Below are 9,108 nucleotides of genomic sequence, written 5' to 3'. Positions count from 1 at the left end.
GGAGGCCGGGCTGGGATCCCCGGGCGCCCCGGTCGCTTGTCCTCCGCATCCCCCCGACCGTGCTCAGTGCCACCAGTCAACACCGCGAAGGAAGCCCCCGTGGAAAAGCCGTGCGCGCCTTCCCTGGTAGTTTCCCCTCGCATAGCCGGGGGAAGGGGTGATGGAAGAGGAAGAACTTCCCTTTGTCGTAGGAGAGGATTGAGTGACCTCCAAAGTTTTGTTCCGGGAGGAAACCGCTCGATAAGTTTGGTAGGATTCATGCCGATTTGCGTGTAATTTATTGCGCTGTTATTTGGTATCCGGCACGCTCAAAGCAGCAGAAAAAAAAAATAAATAAAAGGCTGGGGACGTTTAGGTAGAGATTTCAGTTCTTTTCATTGCTTTCTTAGGATTAGCGTTTTCTGTCTTGCACTTTCAGATGGGTAGTGTGGAATACATTTATAAATGAGTGTGCTTGTCCGTGGGTTACACAGAGGGTACGGATGGGAAACGCGAAGAGACTGGGCAGATTTTAAACGTTCCATTCTCTCTGGCGCAAGATCAATAGTTGAAGATTCCTGCTTGCACAGTCTGTACCTTGACAATATTATCATTGAGAGATGTGCTGATAATGTATGGTATTGATAGCCGTTTCAACTTCAGTTTAAGGGCTTTTGCGGTTAATTTAGACTAGTGTAAATGAGCTTTGGATATTCTGGATAAATTGATAACTTGGCACGATTATTAAACTTTGTGATTGGCTCACGATGAAGTGAACTCTAAGTTTTTCTACGGTAGATATTTAAAATGCAAGGCTACATTTTAAAAGTGCTCATCTGAAATTTGACTACCAAAATTCTGAGAAGACCACTTATGGAGTCATTGTAAAATGGCAATCTATGTTGCACCTATTCATAATAAACAGTTTAGTGATGCCAGACACTGTAAATTCTCTGGCAGTCTACTACAAAAATGGGGCGGGGGGGAGGCAATTTCTATTTCTTTATGGATTTCCTTGAAATTATAAAATGTAGTAGTTTTCCCATGCATGATACGTATGTGAACTGATTAATATTAGTTACTACCCATGCAATTTCAATGGTATGTTTAAACAGGTTTAGCTTGGTTCCTGTGGTTTGTTTCATTGTCTCAATCTGAGGCATAACAAATCTTTAAAATTTCTTGCTTGTACATTATCCTGTCTATCTCCTTTCTTCTCTTCCTGATCTCCTGTGGTATAATTCATAGCAGAGTAAGTGCAGAGAATACCTGTATATCTTCACATGAAGTAAAATGCCCATTTTAAAGATACACAAATATTCTTGGTGGACAACAGCCATCCCCTCATGCCTTGTATGAAAGCCTTCTGGGCTGCTGTTAACAGGAGACTTGCTTTGGTGTTAGTTTGTGATGCCCAACAACAAACATTAGAGAGTGAAAAGATAAAGCTGGTGCTGTGATCTTTGTTTAAACAGGTCATGGTTTTTATTTAATGCTGCATGCTCATTATGGGAACTGTCAGCAGGAATGTAAAGCAGACTGGAGTTCTGATCTGGCAAACGTTCATAGATGACTGACATTGACGTTTCTGCTTCTTCAGTTAATGGTTCATAGAATATAGTGGTTTTTTGTGATCATTTTTATTTAATTTAATGTACTATATGAAAACAGAAAAAACCCTCTAGATTAATGACCTTCTAGGAAACAATGTATTCAGATCTGGCTGCCTCAGGTGCAGTCCTCCTGATCTGAAGAGTTATGCAGAAGTGGACTTTTCTATTTAGTAGAATGAGTAGAAGTGAGTAAAGAGATCATTGGTTTTTAAGTCTGCTAGAGTTCTGCCACTGAATTACGAGGAAGGAGACTCAAATCCCCTGAAACCAGGTAACTGCTTAGTCAATTTCAATTCCAGTCAGTTTCTTTTTTTTCAGACACATGGAAACAATATCCAATAGTAATTACAAAATGCATTTATAATTGAGAATTTTAATGCTTTTCATCCATGAGAACAATTTTCATCTCAGCTGGTTAATAAATGTAATAAAAATAATTCAGTGCAGTCCATTTGATCCTTGTGAATATTGGTTTGAAGAATTCATACGGGATGTGCAAGGTAAGCTGAAGGAAGAGCCTTCACATGTTCAGTAACATGAAGGAATATTAGAATATTGAAGCATACAGTATGAGCTTTCAAAATAAGACTCAGTTCAGCACTGGAAACTTTAATTTGGGTGTTCTGGATCATACATCGGTTTGGATTCTTGTGATCATTTTCCATAGGTCAGCTTCATCTCTCTGAGAGTGTCTGAGAGCAAAAGGGCCTCTAATTATTATTTCTAACTTCATAAAAAATGCTTAATTTTAAATCCTGGCTATTCTAGGTTGTGTTTCAAAATATAAGCAGAACTGGTAATGTAAGAGAGCTCTTTAAGGTCGCTGGGTTGTTATCCTTTAACCTCCTATTAGAAAATCATCTTTTCAGCCAATGTAATTACAAATAAAACAGCATGAGAATTCGATGCTCAGGCAAGGTTGCAAAGTGACAGTCCCTGATAAGATCTATTGCAAAAAGTGGCAGAGCTGTTAGAGTACTGACTGTTCCCCTGCTTCTGCAGTAACCACCTCTGGAGGTAAAGCAGTTCATACCTGGGCATTGTTCACTGCTTGACCTCGTTGTTGAAACTGTCAACAAGTGTGACAGCTTTGCCATGCTTTGACAAAGCAGTGGGAATTGTATTAAGATTAACAAATAGCCATCATGGTATGTATGTGGCAACTTGCAGTCATAACTGACTTGGGATTCATTACATTAACCTAAACACAAAATGCTTAGCATCTTCCATTCAGTCATGATTTAAAATGCTATGATTTACTGCGGGATTAAATCTGAGTTTATAGTATCATTTAAGTGTGCTGTAGTCTGTGTCAGACTATCAGTGTAGTAAGGGCTTGTCTTTACTGATTGAGAGGTGCAATGCAGAAATACATTTCCATTGCAAGTATTAGCCCTCACTTGTTACATATGTCTAATTTGTACATTTCTGCTAAAACCAAGAGTATATCACTTTTCTTTGCAAGCTTACTTTTTATGTGGTGTGTCCTCTTCGCCTTTTAAATTGAATTCCTCTGCCATGCAGTCAGCCCAGCTTCTCTTATGACATCGAGGGTCTTGTCATTGAACCAAAGACTGAAGCCAGCGGAGCAGCTGCACAAGTAGCATATGAAGGAGGCTGATCGTGGCTGATATTTTTGATTGTTTTTCCTAATTGGTTTTTTTGCACAAGCCTCCTTTTTTTTGCCTGCCCTCCGATTAGCATCACTTCACTGAACGTGCTGTGTAACTCCAGCACCCTGCACGCCCCTTTACTACTTATCACCTTTTCCCTCCTCTCAGTGACTTTTATCATATCCCATCTTCTCTCCACTTCTGTCTTTTGTGATGCTAATCTTGCATTGTTTTTGTCTTCTCTGTAAAAGAAAATGGAAGGAACACAGTGTGCTGCCATTGCATCGATCATTCCTGTGCTACATTGTTTTCCTCCCATATCCTCTGTTGAGTTTCTGGAGACTGTAATCTGGGGCAGAGACTGTTTTACTGTAGGGCTATACAGTGCCCAGCATCATTTACTGCTGGGTTTCACCTGGTCTGTTGACACTCATAAAATAAATTAATAGAAGAATTATTTTGGCTTTCTGGGACAGCCTTTCTTCTGGTTCTTTGGTAGAAAAGCCAAACATTTCTACTTGGAGGTTTTCTATACTGTACGGCTGTTTTGAGTTTTGTCCCTCAAAACTTTGTCCCTAATATGAGTTGATTTTGGTAAAAGTTCAAGACACCTTCCCTAATGTAGTGGGGATGGGGTAGATTAGAGCCTAGTAACTGACAGAGGTTAACTGTCTGGTACCTTCGACAAGAATGACAATAAATGTCAATTTCAACACACATTAGTGGAAACCTCAGGTTTGTCAACATAAAAAAAATGTTTGGATTTCACCATGTTGATCAAATAAAACAGAAGGGAAAAGAAAAATAAAAAAAATGTACAGCGACTTCATTTCAGAACTTGGTTATTTTCCCCCCAGATATTTTTACATTTTGATCTCCATTTACTTTCCATTCCTAAACGGTGTAGTTTTATTTTAGCTTTTTTTCCCCCCCCATATGAAAATCTTTTCACCAGTGCAAATAAAATTTTTCAAAGGAGTTTTTTTAAGCAGCCAGTGAATCAGCTGATGGATAGTGCACAGTGCAGGGGCAGCCTTTCTTTATCTCATGGGGATCATGTAGGGGGGTTCTTTGTGGTCATGACTTCAGGGTAGGAGGAGTGCCTTTTGACTGTTTTTGCCTTGCATCAGTCCTGGAGGCAATACCTGAAAAATAAAGGTAACAAACCCACTTACTCCCTCGCTGGACATGAATCAGATGACACGAAGGGCTTCAACAGGATAGATGCAGCAAAAGGAGGGAGAAGTAGAAACAGCAAAAGTAATATGACAGCATCCTTAATTTTCAAAGTTTTGTGTGTAAGAGAAAAAAATGTAGTTGTTAAGTGTTTTTTTGTTTAATGTTATAATTTATCTCCAGGCCTTAGTAGAAAAAAGAGACACTGATCTCTGGAGTATTATCACTATAAATATATTTACATGTGAGCTGTGTTCTACATCCCACCTTTGACATCTGTGCTGGTACTTTGGCATTCCATTCATCTTGAACTACGGGGATGGATAAGCCACTTCTCTTTTGTGCTCTTGTCCTTTCAAGAGTTGTTAGCATCAGATCTCTTTCTGAAATCAGATGAGAATATTGGCAGTAGAAATGAATCCACAGCTGAGTGGTGCTGCTGCACAAAAAGGGAAGATCCTGTCAATTTATTTCACACAAATTCCACTGAAATCAATTTGGATAAAGTGAGTGTCGCAGGCAAGTGGCTCTCACCCAGTAGGGCTTGTACTAGGCTAGGAAAGGAGAATGTGGCCAGTTGTCACCAAAGAGTAAAGAAAAAGAACATTCTTCAATTAAAAATTAAACCAAACAGTGTCTTAAATATGTTTCAGTACTTTGATAGTCTTCTTCTCAGTAACTAATATTTTGAAAGATTCAGGAGTTTAACCAGATGACATGCACAAACTGCAAATTGAAATGTAGAATCAAACCCCCATAACCCTAATTAATTCCTGTTGGAATGTCCATTTTTTTATTTTCCCCACATAACCTGTATTTTTGGCTATTTTCCTTTAGAATAAGTATTCTCATTTAGGGACTTCTATTTTTTTCCTGCATGAATACATACACATGTTTTACAGTAACGTAGCAGATTATGTATTACTGTCAGAGACGCAAATTTTTTAGAGTGAGGAATGATTTTTGTTGCTCTTAGATATTTATTTAAAATTTCCTTCCCTAGAGGTAATTACTTAGATAGATTAGCTACCTCTGCAGGTATTTTTAGATAATTAAAGGTAGTATTGAGCAAAAATAGTGTATTTTTCAGGAAAAAGATTTGATTTTACTTTAAAGAAAAGCATCCATTTAAATATTTCATCAAAATATGACCATGTTTTATACATTCAGGCACTGTTGTATGTAGGATAACAATTATGCATTTAGCCTTGACAAATACTCAGTATTAGTAAATCTTAGAGCACTCCAGTGTCTAAAATATTGGATAGGTGTTAAAGCAGAAGTTTAAGCTGAAAACAAAGCATTATTATTAGATTGTGTCAATTTTTCAAATTGAATAAATGAACAGCTTATTTGTACAGATGAGAAATTGATTCAGAGAATGATTCTGCTAATAAGCCAAAATAAAACTAAAACTTCATATATAGAATATTCATTTACTGTATAGTTTTGGGAACCAGGTAGGGAAATGAGAAAAAGTTAAAAATTGTTAAACCATACAATCATTTAAAATAAGACTGACAAAGAAGGTGTCTAAGTTGTAACTGCTTTAAATAAATACAGAATTGGATTTCTTAGGTAAGTGTGCCATTTTTCTATTTTGTGAAGTCCGTGTCTGTATCTTTTCCTGGATGCCTGGCCAGAACTTTGGTGTACAGTAGGTGCAGTATATTTTTGGATGAAACTTCACAGAAGTGGATGTTACCACTTACTCCCAAAACCCAAATAATTTATCTCCTTTCCTACTTTCTGTGTCCATATAATCTTTTTATTGCAGTTAAAGCTCACAAGTATGTTAGTGTTCTTTATAAAGAAAATAATGAGAGAAATGTGCAATATTTATGTTCTAGAGCATAAGAAGTAACTAATTTGAAGAAAAAACAATTCAGTCAAGAATTTTCTCATACCGTATGTGACAGGTCATTATAACCTGCAAAGGAGAGCAGTGATGTGTTTTAGAATGGTGAGAAATAACTTGGGAGATTTTGTTGCCTTTTTTTTTTCCTTACTGCGGGTTAAGTTGATTGGAATTACAGAGAAACAAGAGGTTTTATTTAAGCCACTGTTTTTATTTCCATGTTAGAAACCAGATTGCTCAGTGCCCCGTAGATCTGCAGTTAACAAATATATGACATATATGATGAGGCACTGAAGTATTCATTGATATATAAAATACGAGATTCTAAGCAGAAGAGGACAAAAAGAGTAGGGTTTTGAGGCTTACAGATAATTTAGAATTGTGCTCCCTGGTTTTGCTTATATGGGTGGAAATAGCTATGACCTCCTAGGAAAAGATACAGTCACAGAACTGAGTGTTATTTGACTGATAACAGTTATCAAACTTAGATTTGCTGTCACAGAAAACCAACTCAGACATTTTATAAAAATGCTTAGAAGTGCATATTCAGTTTTATTTGTTTATTTTTTATAATGCAATGGGAAATGTTCCTATCTCTGACAATTCCTATTAATTTAGGAAGCCTAATGATTCCATTAGTGGAAGTGTGCAGGATCAAACTAAAAATCCACAAGTGTCTCCATGACATTTGACTGTACTGCCTTCCCTTTAAAGTCTTCATTTGTCAGGTGAGCACACCAGGCTGACAAGGGGAGGCTCAGTAGGTTTGCTTTCCCAGGACCTGCATTCTGTTTCAGAAGATGAAGACGAGGAAGAGAAGAATGTATCTCCCTGGAAAGGTTTTCATCAGCAGCGTGATTTCCCTGGCTCACCCTTTCCCACAGAATAATGCCTTTTTAGGATTATTTCAATATTTATTTTCTGGTGGCAGAACTGAAGATAGCAGACTGATTCCATTGATTGGCCTTTATCTGAACTGTCAGAAATGGGTATTTTAGCAAAAACCCTGAGTATTTTCTGCCTATTTCTCAGAATAACTGGCTGCTTTTCCAGGCTCAGTATGTTCATTTACTGGTGGTCAGTTTGTAATGAGCGTTTTTCAGGAGGTTATGGCAAAAGCAGGGATTTGTGATAGTGAAACTGGAGGTTGTAAAAATATTCCCGTGATGATTTGGACCATTGATGCATAGTACTCTGCAGTAATTTTGGGGGGATTAAATAAGGGTCTACCTCCCCATGTGAGGGGTGATTTGACAATTTATGAGGGGCACTGTAGTATAGGGAAGACCTGGTACCTTGTAAAAAATAAAAAAATACAGCTTTGATGTTTTATAGCTGCATGGAAATGAATTTTTTTTTTTTTAATACACTACATTTTGTTTTTTCATTGTCTCCCCAAACCCCAGCTTGTCAGGCTGGCTGAGCAAAACGAGCAAGTTTCCTGTAGCTGTATCTTTGCCCCTGGCCTTGGTACTGCCTAGAGTCCCAGCATTCTCTTTCTTTGTCTCACTGGTGGTGGAAAATCTGGCAACTACCCCTGTTCAGCTTCTTGCTGGAATGTGCTACTGTGCATTGTGCTTCTTGACCTCCAGATGTTTGCAACTTCGCAAAGTTCATTCCTCAGCAGAGAAGACCTTTATAGTTTTCTCCCAAATAATTCCTTTTAAAAAATTATTATCATTATCATAATCAATATTTTATCTTGGTTTCTAATTATTTTAGCGACATCTGCTTGAGCCATGTTGCTTCAAGTCTGGATTCATATTGTGTGCCACTGGAATTATTTTCAAGAAGTTTCAGTGGTGTTTTTATACTTGAGACAAAGGGTGGGTGATGGAGAGAACAGTGGGGTCAGTGGAGTGAGATTTGGGGAGAGACAGTGGACATGAGAGTGAACCTAGAATAAAGCAAAATCTGTGAGTGGAGAAGTGAGATCAAAATAAAACATTGGTTTGAAATTAAAAAAAAAGATATATAGGATGCACAACAAGGCTGGGAAGTTCATGTAGATGGGGAAATATTTATGCTGGTGAGGTACAACACCAGAAATTTCTGTCTGAAAAAGTAAAAAAAAAAAAAATCTTAATACAAATATTTATTTGAGGACTTCATATAGTGCTAAAATATATCTGGGGAGTCCTATCTGCTTAGTACAGTAATTCTTTAGGAGAGGTGTTTCAATCCTCACAGTTTATGGCCTGATGTGAAGCTTCTGAAGACTGGAGCAGGGTCCATTGCACACAGTGGACTTTGGGGCCCATTTGAACACAGGCTGGAGAAAACAGCAGGAAAATAATGTACAGAGAGCATTCCTGCCTTCAGTGAGGAGACAGCTTAGCTAATTTAATAGCTTTTTCTCAGTCTGTGATTCGAACATCCAGGTTTGTGATATTTATTTTAGTATTCATGTTCTTGCAGTCCTTTTTACATTTCTCTGTTTTTCCCTGGCAGACATCCCGCAGCTCCATACGTCTGGGGGAAGAGGATGGTTAGCATGTTGTTGCTGTGGGGATCTGAGTCTTAACTCTCTGTGTTGGTAATGCTGGGCATATAATTTTAAAACTTGCATGCTACAGAAGCAGATAATTATTTCCCTGCTGCATTTTATACTGTGGTTTGGGAAAGCAATACATTTCAGAATATTAAAAGAAATAAAAAGTTACCATTTGGGGGACTATTGGAAATGGAAACAGAAAGAGGGGAGTAATGGGTGTCAGTCTGGTTATCAGTCAAGCTGGAAGGAGACAGCTTGTTCTGTCGAACACCAAGAATGTTAGTAGTCAGCCAATCATTTATGCAGGAAAAAACCATAGACTGAAAGGTAAGGTTCAAAGACATCTGTGTATGTTTCTGAAATGAGCTTGAAATC

General features: G+C 37.9%; 1 protein-coding gene across 1 annotated transcript in view; it reads left to right on the top strand.

Annotated features, from left to right (window-relative positions):
* Window positions 1–4,833: 4,833 nt before the first annotated feature.
* Window positions 4,834–9,108, top strand: part of MPPED1 (metallophosphoesterase domain containing 1) — a 52,793-nt gene continuing 48,518 nt past the window's right edge. The window contains exon 1 of the mRNA XM_062490918.1: window positions 4,834–4,887. The gene's annotated coding sequence lies outside the window, so the exon portion shown is untranslated. The remainder of the gene's footprint in view (window positions 4,888–9,108) is intronic.

The sequence above is a fragment of the Cinclus cinclus genome, chromosome 4, assembly GCF_963662255.1.
Source record: "Cinclus cinclus chromosome 4, bCinCin1.1, whole genome shotgun sequence".
Classification (NCBI taxonomy): domain Eukaryota; kingdom Metazoa; phylum Chordata; class Aves; order Passeriformes; family Cinclidae; genus Cinclus; species Cinclus cinclus.
Note: the sequence above shows the minus strand (reverse complement) of the source record. Positions and strands in the feature narration are given on the sequence as shown.